The sequence below is a fragment of the Protopterus annectens genome, chromosome 13.part0 (genome assembly GCF_019279795.1).
Source record: "Protopterus annectens isolate FY-2018-M chromosome 13.part0, PAN1.0, whole genome shotgun sequence".
NCBI classification, from domain to species: Eukaryota; Metazoa; Chordata; order Ceratodontiformes; family Protopteridae; genus Protopterus; species Protopterus annectens.
In genome coordinates, this window is record NC_056747.1 from 119,388,174 (window position 1) to 119,406,730 (window position 18,557).

At 38.0% G+C, this 18,557-nt stretch overlaps 1 protein-coding gene across 4 annotated transcripts in view; it reads right to left on the reverse strand.

The window, feature by feature from the left end:
* The window catches only part of LOC122817640 (FYN-binding protein 1-like), a 688,236-nt gene that overhangs the window by 639,869 nt on the left and 29,810 nt on the right, over positions 1–18,557 (reverse strand). The window lies entirely within an intron of this gene.

The window sequence follows — 18,557 nt, forward strand, 5'->3', positions numbered from 1 at the left end:
TTGTCGCCTCACAGTAAGACGTTGTCCTGTTCGATTCTCAGCTAAAGCGTCTTCTGTGTGGAGATATGCGTGAATGGGCGTACCTTCGTTGAAGGTTGTGCATCAGGGCTGGCAACTCGGTACGTAAAAATCTACTGCCAATCATTAGCGGACCGGGTTCCGCTGTGGCAACCCCTAACTGGGAAAAGCCAAAAGATACAACATACATTACTAAGAACCTGGCTAGCTTACCCTTCATCTTTAGTTTGTTACTGTTATTTTTTACTGCATACAGAGCCATGAGAAATATTTCAAAAATGAATTACTTTGTTAGAAAACAAACAACATGGCATTATCCTTAGACTTGTTTTATTTATGTTTAGTTATTCTAATTATTAATTTTGTTGAAAGGAAGGTTTGACTGGACTATAGTACTCCCTTTTCAACAGAAGCCCTGACAGGAAAACTCCAGTTACAACAACTTCATACTAAAACGACACCTGTAATGCTCAGTGAAATAATGGGAAAGCAGAAGCAATAAAATATTACAAGTCGCAGAAGGAACAATGTCACTGAGGGATGACTTACAAAAGGTAGCAATGAAAAGTACAACGAGAAAGAGACCCAGCAAGATGCAGTGTGTACATTATTAGAGAAACAAAAAAGAACCAGTGAAAAAGTTAGCCAACATTCAACAAATGGAGAACATGTACATTGTTATTTTAATAGGTCTGTAATAAAATAGAAACTGAGTATATTGCCATGTTGACAAACAAGGGAATAACAACATTGGCTTTAGTATTTATTGGAAGGTTGTGCCTACTATGATGTGGAGAGTAATTATGTAAGGTATACTGAAGGAAGAAGGCAGAAAACAGGACAGAGTTTAAGGGAAATATCCTGGGGGAGGGGGAGGGATATATGGAAAAGTAGGAAAAGGATTATAAATTAGGAGAGTGTTTGGAAGAGATGGAGAAGTTTGCAGTACATGGACATGGGTGCAAGGATAAGTAATGTGTAATGGTACAAGGACAGCAAGTTGTGGGTGGGGTCTATATTAGATTATCGAACATTTAAAAGTTCGAACACCATATGGTCGACACCATATGTAAAAACAAAAACAGAAAAAACCTACCTGAAAGGTTAAGCATGGGGAGCAAGCCCCCCTGCACCCCCCACACCCCCACTCTTTAACTATACCAACTCCAAGACTGCACTACAGTGTAGACAATGGAAAACTTCCATTTCCGCACTGTACGGAGATCTCCATTGAAACATTTGAGCATTTACATGCTCGATCATATGGTGTCGACCATATGACGTTCGAACATGTAAATGTTCGACAATGTAATATAGACCCTTGTGGGTGCAGGGTATGAGTATGTGTAGAAGAATAAGTAATGTCTAATGGTACAAGCACAGCAGATTGTGGGTGTAGGATATGAATATGGGTAGGATATGTAATGTGTAATGGTACAGAAAAGCAGAATGTGGGTGCAGGACAGGAATATGGGTAAAAGGATAAGTAATGTGTAATGGTACAAGCACAGCAGGTTGTGGATGCAGTTTAGGAATATGTTTAGAAGGATAAGTAATGTGTAATGGTACAAACACAGCAGGTTGTGGGTGCAGGATATGAATGTGGGTAAAAGGATAAGTAATGTGTAATGGTACAAACACAGCAGGTTGTGGGTGCAGGATATGAATGTGGGTAAAAGGATAAGTAATGTGTAATGGTACAAGCACAGCAGGTTGTGGGTGCAGGATATGAATGTGGGTAAAAGGATAAGTAATGTGTAATGGTACAAACACAGCAGGTTGTGGGTGCAGGATATGAATGTGGGTAAAAGGATAAGTAATGTGTAATGGTACAAGCACAGCAGGTTGTGGGTGCAGGATATGAATATGGGTAAAAGGATAAGTAATGTTTAATGGTACAAGCACAGCATGTTGTGGATACATAAGAATGTGGGTAGATGGATAAGTAATGTGTAATGGTACAAGCACAGCAGGTTGTGGGTGCAGGATATGAATATGGGTAAAAGGATAAGTAATGTGTAATGGTACAAGCACAGCATGTTGTGGATACATAAGAATGTGGGTAGATGGATAAGTAATATGTAATGGTACAAGCACAGCAGGTTGTGGGTGCAGGATATGAATATGCATAGAAGGATAAGTAATGTGTAATGGTACAAGGAAAGCAGACTGTGGAAGCATTCTATGTTTTGGAGAAAGGTGAGAGTCTTAGTGTTTGGAAGGAGGAAGGGAAAGCAGAGTTGTATTTTGAAAAGGTAGAGTGTAGGAGGCAGAATGTGAAGGAGAGTAGGAGTGGTGTGATAGAGAGAAATCACAGTGACATCACAGTGCAGGTGGGTGTATAGAAACGTTTGAGTGACAAGACGAAAGTTATTAAGGATTGAGGATATAATTTATAGAAGATAGAGGGTAGTAAGTGCGAAGGATGGATGTGGAGATTGTTAGAAGAGACAGACTGGTATAGGCAGCTGGTGATGCTCGGTTGAACTTTGACATTTTGCATGCAGGATTTTTTTTTAATTTGAAGGAGTAATGAATACATTGGTAACTAGTGCTGGCTTCCATGCCATGCGCAAAGCTATGAGTTGGTGAAGTGTTGCTTTAGTAGAGTTTTGAATCTTTGTAACTTGGACTTACATGACCATGGAGACATAACTGGAGTATAAGGACTAGCCAACCCAGTTGCAGGTTTTGATTATGCTTAGAACGTTGTCCATATTCATTGATCTAGAGGGCTTAGAACTTTGTCCATTGTCATTGATCTAGAGGGCTTAGAACGTTGTCCATTGTCATTGATCTAGAGGGCTTAGAACTTTGTCCATTGTCATTGATCTAGAGGGCTTAGAACGTTGTCCATTGTCATTGATCTAGAGGCCTGTTAGCGGAATAAGGTTCCACTATGTTTAGGAAGGCGAAGCGATTCTGAGGTTTATAAATTCAGTGTGGAAGTTCTTGCCAGTGTAGTTTTAAGTCCAGATAGTGGTAATAACCTTTACATTTAACCAGTGACTGAGCAAAATGGGCAGGGCAAATAAAAATGCTACCAACTAACTACAAAGAGTATTTTTTTTACACTCGAATGAAGATATAAGTATTCAGAAGATGTTAATATGGAAGTAATCCAAAGTCTGAAAGTCAATTCATATAAAATATGATGTTTTTGGTAGAAAGGTACTGTGACTTGTTTCTGCATCTACTCAGGCAAAAATCTTTCCTTCTGGTCATATAAGAAACATGTGCATTCTTCGTTATAGAATGTGGTATCACAAAGACATTCCATTTCAAGCTACACTCACTTTACTGTACCTGCTAAGTTTGGGAGGACTGGCTATGTAGGCCAACACAACCTCTTCACATTTCTGCATAACCATGCTAGCTGCTACACTGAAAAGCTTTGGAGTGAACTGTGAAATGTGAGTCTGTAGTCTACATAAACACATAATAAACTGGCAGCCTAGTATTAGTGAGAGATTGAAGGGAGATACAATTTTCTGAGGGTTTAAATTTGACCACTACAGTTCTCACTACAGAGTCCATTGTGTTGTACTTGCAAGTTTCTTGCCTTTTCTTGTGTCGCTTTCTCCTTAAGATGCCTCAGTCATCCTGCTGCAATATTTCTTCATAATTGTGTGCCCGAATGAAACTTTGCATGTCTGCAGATATACATGTTTGTATACTGTGTATGTATTTCCTATATTTATAACAACAGACAGAAAAGCACAGTTTTGAATTGTAGGACAACCACTACAGATACAAACTGAGTTTGTAGATATGAAAAAATATACATTATGACGTACTAAAACTAAATTATCAGGCCTAAAGCCCTATGCCTGCCATACAAGGCACTATCAGACTCCTGATGGACATCCTGCATATCCGTAAAACAAACACCATAATAACCTGTTCTAAAGACGTAAACTTTGCTTGTGATATAAATAGGAGCTGCTGGAGTGAGGGGTACGTACATAAACAGAGACTACTCTTTCTCTGGAACAGGCTGCCCATCTATGTGAGCAGAGTTCCTCCCTAACCCAATTCAAATGTAACTTGGAAATTGAATGAGAAACAGAAAATTCATCCCTGGTTTAGCATATCTGTCTCTTATGGGCAGCCTGTAAATGGCTAATGTCCTAGGCCCCTACTTTAAATGTTCATCTCCCAAACCCTTGCTTACACTTATTAAGGGTACAAGAACTTGTGAGAGATTTAGGATGCGTGGCTAGGTTTAAAAAAGCCCTAGTGGTCGTTAGCCTAGTACACACCAATGATTATGTGGTAATTGTGGTTGCAGATATACAGTTGCATTTACACTAGTCTACTAAGCTTATTTTATGATTCTGTATTATTTCTAGTTCAAATTGTATCTTTTTGTTTTACCTATGATAGTTCTCCATGTTTATTATCCCTTGTTTTATTTGTTCTTCAATGTGCCCCCACCTTATTTTTCCTGATTGCTTTTGTTTTGTTTTGTTTCCTCCTTAGGTAAGGAATGCCTTTTGCAGCATTTCTAGTGAACAGTGACACCTATCTGTGATTTCCTACTCAAAAGTCATGCATGAATGTTTACCTGTGTTTGTTCCTTCTGCTTATCTCATTTGTAGTCTGCTTGTAATTTTCTGGTTGCACCCATTTCTATAACAATCTACCATCTGGTTACTTCCACGCCTCCTGTTTTCTCAATGGCGGCCTTCATTTCTTACTGCTTTAATTTTCCTTGTTTCTGAAGCATCTGTAGCTTAAACAGACCTCCTTTCAAAGTATCTGGTTAACAAACTTAGCCTCAGTCTATATTCCAATTATCAGTTAATACATATAATGCTCTAAGAGGTGAACTTTCTTATTGGCTGTCTGTTAAAGACACAGAATATTTTTGTAGCGCTAACACAAACTAATAGATGACCGCCCTTTAAAACTTATCAAAAATGATTCCCACTAGCTTAATGGTGACTCTGCCCAGCTTCTAATGTTTTCTTAGTACACGTCTTCTGACAGATATCCATCAGTAAAATACATAGCCAGTATTATTTAATAGCGTTAGTTTTGTCTGTGCATCAGTAAAATACATGGCCAGTATTATTTAATAGCATTAGTTTTGTCTGTAGACTAGAATAATCTCAGTGAGCAAAGGTCCATTTACAATGGAAGCCCACTGAGAATATTTCTAATATGCAACTCAGAATAATTTTTGAAGTCATAAAATATGTGATACATAATATATTCCACAAGAGACACAAGTAAATGTAAAATAACAATGGTAATACAGTAAAGCTAACAAGTATTCATTATTCGAAAGAAATTAATTGATAGGGAAAAAAAACTGCTATACCTCATTGCTAAATATAAAAAAAAAAAAAAAAAGGTGTTAGGACAGGCAGTATCTTTATACGGGTTTATCTTTACAAGCAACGGTCAATAGAATCTACGAACCTGACAACGTAATCCCACAAAAATGTAGTACAGGACGGCACAACCACTCCTCGGCTGGAACAGAGATCAGTTTATTGTCAAATATAAAAAACTACACTGAATTACTTCAATGCCAAATACACACAACTTTTTGACAACGTGTAAAAATAGATGAGTTAAGCGCTTTCATCTGACAATATGCAGACTTCATCAGAACTACAATATTGATGTAACTAACTGCTTTTATACATACTCATATCATTTTGGCGCCTTTGGCTTGTTCAAATGTTTAAAGTGATAACAACCCTAAAACTTGAAACCTGAGAACATATATTGCAAGGCATGCATTGTTAGCGTAATACATTGCGCTCCAAATAACTCAATACTAAATATTACCCAAATTCATAAAACCACTTAATCAGTATGGGTATATAGAAAAATATACATGAATAATTTACGTGTAAAAATGTTGCACACATAAGAAGTGCATAGTAAGTACATAAAAACATACAAAATAAATACACAAAATACATAAAGAATGCATAGAAAATGCATAAAAATGCATACATAATTTGTACATGATTTTCACGCTTAGATGAAATATCCCTTGGCACTTGATATAAACTGATGACAGCAAATGTTCAAAAATAATATATATACAAATAAATAAATAACTAACTAATTCAATGAATAAATACATCAATAAGTAAAATAAGAAAAGTAAAAAAGTATAAAAAAGTGTAATACACTAAATGTGTATTGATTGTGTATCTGAATACATTTACTGTTCGTTACATTGAGCAAATTTTTTGTTTATTTAAGAAAACCTAATACTATATGTCACATAAAAATGGGTTAATGCTTATATAATCATTAATACCAGGGAATCTCGTGGCATCAGTTAATATTTGCCATTTACTTTCTTTTTTAGCTAACATGGCCTTCAAGTTGCCACCCCTTAGCGTGGAATTCACTTGATCTATAATAATAAATTTAAATTTGTGTATTTCACCATATTTTATTACATGTCTACTAAGGGCGTTCTTTTTATCTTTATTTTTAATGCTATACATGTGTTCGTAAATACGACACCTTAACCGTCTTTCCGTTTTTCCTATATAGAACGCGGAACATGTATCACAAGTTGCCATATATACCACAAATCTAGTGTTGCAGTTACCTGCCCTACCTTTAATGTATGTACCATTAAAATTACCTAATCTATATCCATCCTTTTCATTAATATAACTACACTGCTTGCATGTACCACACTTGATGGTTCGTTTTTTCTTTTTTGTGGCTTCATGATCATTGTACTCAATTATCTTTTTCAGATTTGGACCTGTCTTGTATATGAATTTTGGAAATACACCTACTTTCTGTGCTATATTATATATATATATATATATATATATATATATATATATATATATAGATAGCTATTGCTATTTATTTATTTAACATTTGATGACCAGGAAAGTCTGACTAGGACAGAGCCTATTTCCAGCGGAGGCCCTGGGAAAATGCTCCAGAAGCATGTCTTTGGAATGTGGGATTTAACTGGAGGAAATCGACACGAATGCAGGGAGGACATGCAGACTCCATAGAGAAGGCACCCCAGCCAAGAATTGAACCAGAGAATCTGTTTGCTGTGAGGTGACAATGTAACCACTGCACCACTGCATTGCACATTTGCTGAAATAAGTACAATACTAGTATTGCTATGGCACGCTTGTGTGTGTGTGTGTGTGTGTGTGTGTGTGTGTGTGTGTGTGTGTGTGTGTGTGTGTGTGTGTGTAACTGTGCATACACTCAGTCATGCCAGGATACACACATTACTCTTCTGGGTATCAGTAAAATGTAGCTAACAAGTAATTATATTTCAAAAGTAATGCATAAAATATATCACAGAATATCCAGACACTGATCTTCAAGGAGTGTGGGAGCCCCCACTCCCCAGACTGTATAAATTGTTACAGGGGGCTTCCTTAATCATCCTTGACTGTGTGGTGGCCCCACAAAAGCTGTTGCTGTTTGTGGAAAATGAGAAAAAATTTATTCATTTTCTGATTACTCTGTTTAACCTGAACAGGGCTGACCCTGTTAGGGCAAAGCTGATAATGGCCTCTGCTCTCAACAGCACACATTCTAAAACCAGCTCTGCTCACATGTGCATGTACAGAATGCTGCTGTATGTTTTGTGTGTGTGTGTGTGTGTGTGTGTGTGTGTGTGTGTGTGTGTGTGTGTGTGTGTGTGTGTGTGTGTGATGTGTGGTTATCACTTCTTTAATTTTTGTCAGTCAACCCACAGAGGTTTGCACTTGAGGTAATTATAGCTTGTGTTTAGGCTGAGGACAGTGGGGTAATTTTTTCTTTTAACTTTTCTCACAAACCTCAGATGTGTACAAGGAAGGTTACTATAACTATAGTCTTAGAGCAACAAGGTAGAATACATTACCATAGTCATTTTTTTTTCATTTCCACATCAGGCATGTATACAGGTAGCTGCCTTTAACAGTTAGGGTTGATGATTGAGGAGGCATGCTATGTATAAGAATGTCAGGCGTCACTTGAAATAGCTCTACTTTCATCCAGTCTAAACACCAGAGGGATGCATGGGGAGTGACTGTCTTTTGGTTAGGGAGGCAGGCAGTATTCTCAGATAAGATCTATGTATCTAGACAACAACTGACTTGTTCGTTTATTGTCATCTACTGTTTTGTCATTTTTGAACATTAAGCCTTGTGCATAACTTATGTCTTACTTGAAAGAAAAAAATAAGATTGAAATTATTTTCTTACTCGTGGTTTTTGTTTGGGACACCATTGAATTAAAAGGTTCAGTATATGCTCTAAATTACGTCCCAGAACATTATAGCCCCTGTGGCTTCTTGGACCCTGGCTTGAGTTATTTCCTAAATGGATATTAATGTGCTGTCTTGGTCAGTAAAGGTGTGTTATAAGGATTCTAAGACAACTATAGTTGAACAGCAACACTGAATTTCCTTCCTTAATCTGAATTTCTTTTCAAGCTATTATTGGATGAAAAGGCTATGTAAAAAGAAAAAAAAACAATATTAAAATGCACTTCAGAGCATATAGAGAGTTATGGCACATTGAAAAGTCTGGACAGTAAGGCAAAATCTGAGAAAGGGGAAACTGTAGGCCTAGGACACCTGTCCATAGAGTGGTTGTAATGTATCATTCGTGCAACTAAACACCAGTAACTGTGAATGTCCATCTGTGAGATGGACAGACATAATGCGGTACATAGCCCTGTTCTACTGCAAGATAATTTAATCTACAGGTCAGTCTGTGCGTTCTACTCCTAAAAGTTAGTAGCATGTACTAAAAGGTTGCTTACAAGGGTGGCAGTGACAGGATGACACTTAGGCCGGAAGTGCCTAGGGGGCTCCCAGCTTGACATTTGCTGGTGGCCCCCAAAATGCTAACACCGGCCTTGCCATCATCCTTGTGGATATACTTTTTTTCCTTATATTTTAACCTCTGCATACTGTTTGGGAAGTACAATGAGATACTGTGAGAGGTTTGCCCTCTCTCTGCTGTGGTGCTTCCTTTCTAGTCCCTCCCATGTGCCCTACCTCTGCTGTAGTGCATCCTTTCTAGTTCTTCACACATGCCCTACCTCAGCTGTGAAGCTCCTTTTCTAGTCCGTTCAATGTGCAGTAACTCTGCTGTGAAGCTTCCTTTCTAGTCCTTCCCACATGCCCTACCTCTGCTGTGGCACTTCCTTTCTAGTCCCTCCCATGTGCCCTACCTCTGCTGGTCTCCTTCCTTTCTAGTCCCTCCCACATGCCCTACTGCTGCTGTGAAACTTTCTTTCTAGTCCCTCCTATGTGCCCTACCTCTGTTGTGGGGCTTCCTTTCTAACCCCTCCCATATGCTTGCCCTGTTTTCTGCTTTCCCGTATCACCATTAGCAGCACAGGTAGTGGAATGTCCTGTTCCTTTATAGCCCATTGCCAGGTGTATGGTGACTAACCAGAACATTCTTGAAATGGTGAGGACTGGGTGTTAACATATCTACTGAGTACAGTGGGATATGAGAGAAAATAAGAGAAATTATTATAATGCCTCTAAGAGCAGTTGTTCTCTCTTAAAATAGATACCACTGCAAAGAGATCTGTAATTTTCAATCTTAGCCTATAGGCTTGCAAAATGAACCTCCAGTAAACCACCACGACAAAAATCCAGTAAGAAGCAGCAAATAAAAACTGCAAAAATGTATTAGACTGTGAGTGAAATAAAATGAAATAAAATTGTCTAAAATCCTTACAAAGTAGCCCTTTCAAAACTTTTAGGACTAGTACTTGCGATTTTATAAAGAGGAATAACCAATGAAAATCATAGCATCAAGGAGTAATTTGCATCATAGCCAATCAAAAATTCTATACAAATTCACTAATTCACATTCTCCATTGGTTTTAGTATATCCAATCATCTTATTTGAGAGGCTGCTTATAACCTATCACATAGGTTCAAAGTGGTTCCATGACTGAAAGTCTGGCACCAAAATTATGTTAAACAGTTGTTTTATCTGTTACATACATTGGCTACACAAGCCCAATGTACCCATCGGAATGCCCATTCAATCGCTAGAGCCTTCAGCCATTCAATAACCACATGACAGGTTCCTCGCTTCCTATCATCCATAAAAAGAAGTGATCATAAATATAATACACAAATCCCATATATAAAAATTATCCATCGACATTAAATAAAAAATAAAAATATTGTGCATGCTTCTCAGATATAATCACATAACGGATCTTCCAAGATCAGAAGATCCGTTTAGTTCTGGCAGCAAAATCGCACTCCATTGACATTTGTTGTCATGTCATCTCAAGTCGATGCTTAAACATAAACAAAAACAAAATGTGAATGGACAACAAAAGGGTGACAAGCTCATACTGTATCTATAACCATCAACATACACTTATTGCTCCGCCTATGCAGTTTATGGAGCTAAAGCATAGCATGTTTCTGTATTCTTATGCCATCTATTGAATAAAAACAATAAATAAAAATAAAGATATAAATATAAATAAGAATAAAAATAGAAATGGTTTTCACTTTACTTAATATTACTTCAATCTCATTGACTCTCATTATGATCATACAGAGTGTAAAATGTCATATATCATTAGCATTTCAATTGTGTTGTTAAATGCACCCTTTTGAACACAGAGTACTAAAGCGAGCAAACCAAGCTCAGAAATTTTCAACACAGTCAAGCGGAAAATAAAACATCATTTGCCATTTGCATTTCCTAGATAATACTGGTATAGGCGAGTCAATTTACCTAGAAAATAACCTAACTTCTTCCTTCTACTCATCAGCACAATATTTCACTATTATTTAAATGTAAGTGTCCCTTTTTGATTGATCGCTATTGTGCTGTTCTTATATTTCTATTTCTTATTTGCTTCTATTATGAGCTACCCTTCATAAAAGGGTTGTTGTTTTCACAGAATTATCTAACGACAATTTTCACTTTTAGGACAGCTATAACATTGTGAATATTCCATTCTTACATACATATTTATTAGTGATTGACCCAAATGGAACATTAAAAGTGGACATGTTGTGTGAAAGGATTGATTAGGAGGTTATATTGCTTTGGATGGTATGAACTGTTTGTTTTTCCACTGGTATACTGATTGGCTCTAATATGGACATCTGATAATGTGATTGGTTGCCATTAGTTGGGACCATCGATAGTGAATGGTTCCTTTTGCAACCATCGATAGTGAATGGTTCCTTTTGCAAGCGAGTATGTTATTTCTTAGCCCTTTAGCCATTTTGTGTCACCCTAGGCTTGACTGGCTGATTGACAGACTATATCCTTTGATTGACTGACAACGATACAGTTATAGATTCAATTAGTTAGTTGCTCTGCTTCTGAGCGCTTTTGTGTGCTTTGAGGTGCCCCTGATTGAGAGGAGGATAGGTTGATGTACCCCTCCCCCCCTTTCCACATAAGTATCCTATAGTGATCAATCAAAAAGGGACACTTACATTTAAATAATAGTGAAACTATTGTGCTGATGAGTAGAAGGAAGAAGTTAGGTTATTTTCTATGTAAATTGGCTTGCCTATACCAGTACATTGACCGACTTAGAAAGATGCATCTACCAGCAAAATTGGTTATTATTATCTAGGAAATGCAAATGGCAAATGATGTTTTATTTTACGCTCGACTGTGTTGAAAATTTCTGAGCTTGGTTTGCTTGCTTTAGTACTCTGGTTTCAAAAGGGTGCATTTAACAACACAATTGAAATGCTAATGATATATGACGTTTTACATTCTGTATAATCATAATGAGAGTCTTTGCGACTGAAGTAATATTAAGTAAAGTGAAAATCATTTATATTTTTATTCTTATTTATATTTATATCTTTATTTTTATTTATTATTTTTATTCAATAAATAGCATAGGAATACAGAACTATGCTATGCTTTAGCTCCATAAACTGCATAGGCGGAGCAATAAGTGTATGTTGATGGTTATAGATACAGTATGAGCTTGTCACCCTTTTGTTGTCGATTCATATTTTGTTTTTGTTTATGTTTAAGCATCGACTTGAGATGACGTGACAACAAATGTCAATGGAGTGCGATTTTGCTGCCAGAACTAAATGGATCTTCTGGTCTTGGAAGATCCATTATGTGATTATATCTGAGAAGCACACACAATATTTTTACTTTTTATTTAATGTGGATGGATGATTTTTATATATGGGATTTGTGTATTATATTTATGATCACTTCTTTTTATGGTTGATAGGCAGCTAGGAACCTGTCATGTGGTTATTGAATGGCTGAAGGCTGTAGCGATTGAATGGGCATTCCGATGGGCGCATTGGGCTTGTGTAGCCAATGTATGTAATGGATAAAGCAACTGTTTAACATAATTTTGGTGCCAGACTTTCAGTCATGGAACCACTTTGAACCTATGTGATAGGTTATAAGCAGCCTTTCAAATAAGATGATTGGATATACTAAAACCAATGGAGAATGTGAATTAGTGAATTTGTATAGAATTTTTGATTGGCTATGATGCAAATTACTCCTTGATGATATGATTTTCATTGGCTATTCCTCTTTATAAAATCACAAGTTTTTGTTGTTGTGTCTTTCAGCTTTTCCTAGTTAGGGGTCGCCACAGCGGAACACCGGTCCGCTAATGATTGTTAGTTGATTTTTATGTGCCGAGTTATCAGCCCTGATGCACAACCTTCATCGAAGGTACGCCCATTCACACATGTCTCCACGCAGAAGGCGCTCTAGCTGAGAATCGAACCAGACAGCGTCTTACTGTGAGGTGGCAATGCTACCACAGCACCACCACCACTAGTCCTAAAAACTTTATGATCTGAAGAAGGCTTGATGCCAAAAGCACTTATCTATTTTGAAAGGACTACTTTGTAAGGATTTTAGACAATTTTATTTCATTTTATTTCACTCACAGTCTAATAAATTTTCGCAGTTTTTATTTGCTGCTTCGTACTGGATTTTTGTCATGGTGGTTTACCAGAGGTTCATTTTGCTTTTCTTCACTTTCCACTAGTACACATTCAATAGTGTAAGAAGAGTTTTTACTTAGCCTTTAGGCTTGGGGTGATATAAACAAAACTGTAGGCATGCCCCCTAAATGTATCATATTATAGGGTAGAAATAAGTTAAAGTAGAGCTGCTCAGTGTGAGTCACTGGAACAATCATTGTGTTGTTGTACAGGGGATTTATTATACACGTATTTTATATCTATTTATTTCTTGAATGTGCACTCCTGGACTGATATTGAAAAATATCTAAGTGGATCAGTGCTCTACTCCATTTAAGAAATACAACTGCATACATAAATGGGTCTACTTTGTTTCATTGAAAGCTCATTTCACTGAATTTCAACTCACCCAGACCAAATCGCTGAAATCTCAAATTACTGAAAACTCATTTCACTGAAGTTAATATATGAGGCACTGTGTAGAGTGCTGTAAGGCAAGTAAAAGGTATATGCCCTTTTCCCCACTGTAGTGTGATCCTGGAGTTAGTATATATAGTTTATATATAGTTGGGGGTGGGGGGGCACAGCCCCCACATTGGTGTGTGTGTGGGGGGGAGTAACCCCCCGCTTAGTTTGGGTTTATATTGTCTTCTGGAAAGAGTTAGTCATTGGTTTTCTAAGTATGCATGCCTATGGTTTAAAATACATTGTTTTGAAGCTTTCAGTGAACTACAATATAAAACCAAACTAGGTGGGGAGTTATGCCCCCACCCTCCTAACTATACATACTAACTCCAGGATTGCACTACAGTGGGAACTTGCCTTCATACCTCTCAACCTGGAAACATAAAAAATCTGGACAAAGGCTCATGAAAAAAGGTACAAATCTGTATGCTGATTAACATAAAATTTACATATGGAATTATGCAACCCCACCCACTCCAGTGGAATTGTCGGATTCCAACTTTCAAATGTTAAACTGAAGAACAGACAACCAAAATATAGCCCAAGAGTCCAAACCCTGTAGTAAATTGTAACCATTTTTTTTATTGTGTTCACTTGGAAGGGAGAAGATGATGAACCTTGGGATTTTGTTTTTGGTGACTTGCAGTATGTGGGTTTTGTGGTAAAAGTGGGGCATTTAATGGTAGGCAATATTGTAATATTAGCAAAGGAATATTATAGTTTACTAAGACCTCCAAAACTCATTTTCCATGGCCTACTGATCAGTGATGTAGCTAGAATTTCTGCCGCCTGGGGTTGTCTTTGAATTTGCCGCCCTTCCCTCTCACAAAATCATGGTCAAATGGGGCCCCTCATACACAGCCCCCCTCCCTGCAGCCATTCCAATGTCCCATATCTTGGTTATTTTGCCCCATTTACCAGAAACACTGTAATGTGCATACTGTTTTACTTCTACAATGATCATTTGGATTTTATTTAAAACTTTTATTTTAACATTTTATAGCACAAACACCAATAGACATCTGCTAAACAAAGCAATACAGTCTCACAATGAAAATAGACTTAGCATTAAAACTTATCTGCCCTTGAAACTCAAACTCAAAGAAAATATAACCCACACACAAATGCAGTCTATGTGACAGCCTTGTAACCCACACACAAATGCAGTCTTTGTGACAGCCTTGTAACCCACACACAAATGCAGTCTCTGTGACAGCCTTGTAACCCACACACAAATGCAGTCTCTGTGACAGCCTTGTAACCCACACACAGATGCAGTGTCTGTGGTAGCCTTATGACCCACACACAAATGCAGTCTCTGTAACAGCCTTGTAACCCACACACAAATGCAGTCTCTGTGACAGCCTTGTAACCCACACACAAATGCAGTCTCTGTAATGGCTTTATAATCCATTTCAATGTAGTGTGTTAATAATGCAGTATACTTGAGAAGAAACATTCAAAGCTAATGCAGTCTCTAAAATTTCTTGTAACAACATTTCCAAATAATGCATAATGCAGTCTCAACGTTCTCTTGGCAGTACACTTGGTAAACACTTTAATAATGCAGTCTCTAAGTTACACACACTTACTTGAGCAGAACAGACAGTAACAGCTTATGGAGCCAGGAAGAAAGAATAAACCCGTGGACCGTTAAGTAAGACAATTCAATGCATAATGCAGCCTCTACGTTTCTCTTGGCAGTACATGGCTGATTTTCAAAGATAACACCACTATGTTCACCAGCGGTGTCCTTTGGTTGGAGAATATATTCCAGGGAGTGCTACAGTTTATCTCTGCAGTTCTCGTTATAAAGTTTCATATTTATACATATTTACAAGTCTTGTGGACGGCTACCAGTAATTATTGATTTGACACTAAATGCTAAATAAATTATTAAATGTAAGCTGGTTGTGACCATAACAGAAGCTACTCTCGTATGAAAATGTCATCTTCTTTCTTGACCTTAAATGGAATATTTACAGGGAAGGTTGTTTATGTGATTGTAGTACTTGATGACTTCTCCTTAAATACAATATCGTTACTTTAGTTGAATGAAGCAACATTTTTTGAAATTCTGCGCTCATCCGTAGTCAGTCATTGCGTGAATTTTTGCCTGCCATGGGGACGGAGACACTGCCAGTCAGTCACCGACCAATAGAAAGTAAAGTTCTGTGTGACAACATGGGTACTGGGTAGTGTTCAGCTTCAGATGTAAACACAAGCACTGAGGTCCAAGTGCGTAGAGAAAGTCTGTTCTGTGTGTTTGCCTACTACGTGTGTGCACTGTGCAAGCTATGGGTTACTCTGAGGGTCAAAGCCTTATTGTACTTAAAACATGCTATCACCTTGCATGTTTTTACCTTCTGATGTTTCCTTCCATCGGTAAGGGGATTCACCACTGCAGCTCTGAGTCCTACGAGAACTTGTTCTGCTGCTACAGGGTTGCCGTTGCCAAGTTCTGAGTGACTCCTGCCTTCTTCTAAGTTCTAACTAAACTAAAAAAATTAAAACAAAAAAAAACACTGCCTGCCCTTGCCTGTGTGTACCTGCTTTTTCTCAGGTTAAGTAGCTATATCACTATCAGTGCTCACCACGGCTTCTCTTCTTCTGACAGGCTGACATCACCACGTACACCTCTGCATGTGATGACATCAGCCCAAAAGCCAAAAAAATAAATAAATAATAATAAAAAAAAGCCGGAAAATTCAGAAATTAAAGGGTGCCACTCTAGAATCGTAACACCCCATTATTTGAACCTCAAAACCGGTAAAAACAAAGAAATTCGGTATAGTTGAGAAGTAAGCTTGCCTTACAGTACTCTACACAGTGCCAGTACTTCACTTTAGTGAAATGAGATTCAGTGAAATGAGTTTTCAGTAATTTGAGTTTTCAGCGATTTGGTCAGGGTGACTTCAAATTCAGTGAAATGAGCTTTCAATGAAACAAAGTAGACCCACATAAATATAAGTAAGTATAAGCCAGTGTCTTTGTACTGGAGTGATCTGGGTTCAGGAACTAGCCTGTTCTGTTGAGGGGTGATGGATAGGGAAAGAAGGAGGTGACAGAGTGGGAGAGTATTTGGTATGTGATTATAGGTTCATAGGCTCATAGGTTAGTACTAAGCTAACTGGCCTTGCGAGCCATTTTAAGCCTAGCCAATTATCCCTTGTGAGACTCAAACCCTGCACCTTGTGTTTGTAAGGCAAACACCTTAATCATTAGGACACCCTCCCTTTTGCTGTATTGATGGTTAGGATTTTAGAACAGTGGTTGATCAGATCCTACAGAAAACAAGCAGGACAATATGCACACCACGTATGTTTAGCATTCCAGGCAGAACATACAAGGCTGTGGGTGACGTATGTGAAAGTGTAAGCTTGCCTCTTAACTGTCTCATAATACAGGGGGGAAAGAACGAAAGACACAAAGAAAGAAAGAAAAACAGAAATGCTTTATGTTAGTCAATGGATACTGGTGCAAACTCATGTTTCTATATTACATATTCACATCTTCAAATAAAAATTAGCCATGCTGCTATTTTCCTAAAGAAAAATGGTTAGCACGTATACTCTTTCTTCAAATTCAGTTTACATTAGTTTGCAAAAGTTCCACAAATGTGCTACCTCACATTTAGTTTGTACCTCACGTCAGCAATGGTTGTTCGTGTTTTGATACCTGATTGCTTGTTGTGTGTGTAAATAATGTAGCCTTGTGTAGCTAACTATACTTTTCATTTATGGGCATGGCTCTTTGAGTTGTGTGCATTAGAATATTAAATACCTTTGTACCATCACCTTGGCCAAAGGGGCTAAGTTATTTGGGTATTTTCAGACATGTCAATAACATTGAAGTATTCTGTTTTCACATTCTTGTAGATGCACACCTACATAAAAATATAAAGTTTTCCATAGAAACCCTTAATTTTTTCAGGCATGCTGTTGTTGGTTCCTTCCGATCATGGATGCTTCAAGTTGCAAACTCAGGTTCACTTTGAGGATTTATTCGTTATTCTTTGTATACTGATGTGCATGTTGTAACTTTTTTGTGCAAGATGTAACATTGTCTTCATACCTCTCAACCTCTCAGTGCAAGAAATCTGGACGAAGCCAGAAATAATTGGGGGGCAAAGGTCCAGAAATATGGACAGATTTAAAATATTGCTTCTATAAACACACAAAGTTGTTAGAATGACAGATTTTGCATTATTATATATTTTCTGAAGGAGGAGAAGAGGGGGAAGGCATGCCGAAGGCAGGTAAAGGCCAGGACTGTGATAGTGAGGGTTGGGACTTTGAATGTTGGCAGTATGACTGGTATAGGGAGAGAGCTAGCTGATATGATGGACCGAAGGAAGGTTGGTATATTGTGTGTGCAAGAGACCAGATGGAAGGGGAGCAAGGCTAGGTGTATTGGAGGAGGTTTCAAATTGTTTTATCATGGTGTGGATGGGAGGAGAAATGGTGTAGGCATTATTCTGAAGGAACAGTATGCTAAGAGTGTTTTGGAGGTGAAAAGTGTGTCAGATAGAGTGATGGAGCTGGAAATTGATGGTGTAATGATGAATGTTGTTAGTGCATATGCTCCACAAGTTGGGTGTGCAATGGATTAGAAAGAAACATTTTGGAGTGAGTTGGATGAAGTGGTGATGACTGTACCAAAGGGTGAGAGACTGATGACTGGAGCAGATTTCAATGGGCATGTTGGTGAAGGGAACAGAGGGGATGAGGAAGTGATGGGTAGGTATGATGTTAACCAAAGGAATGCAGAAGGTCAGATGGTAGTGGATTTTGCAAAAAGGATGGACATGGCTGTGATGAATACATATTTTAACAAGAGGGAGGAGTATAGAGTGACATACAAGAGTGGAGGAAGATGCACACAGGTGGGTTATATCTTATACAGAAGGGCCATTCTGAAGGAGATTGGAGACTGTAAAGTGGTGGCAGGGGAAAGTGTAGTTAGGCAGCATAGGATGGTGGTCTGCAGGATAACGTTGGTGATCAAGAAGAGAAGGAAGAGTGTGAGGGCAGCACTATGGATCAAATGGTGGAAGGTGAAAAAGGGTAATTGTGAGGTGGAGTTCAGGGAAGAGTTAAGACAGGTACTGGGTGGCAGTGAAGAGTTACCGAATAGCTGGGTA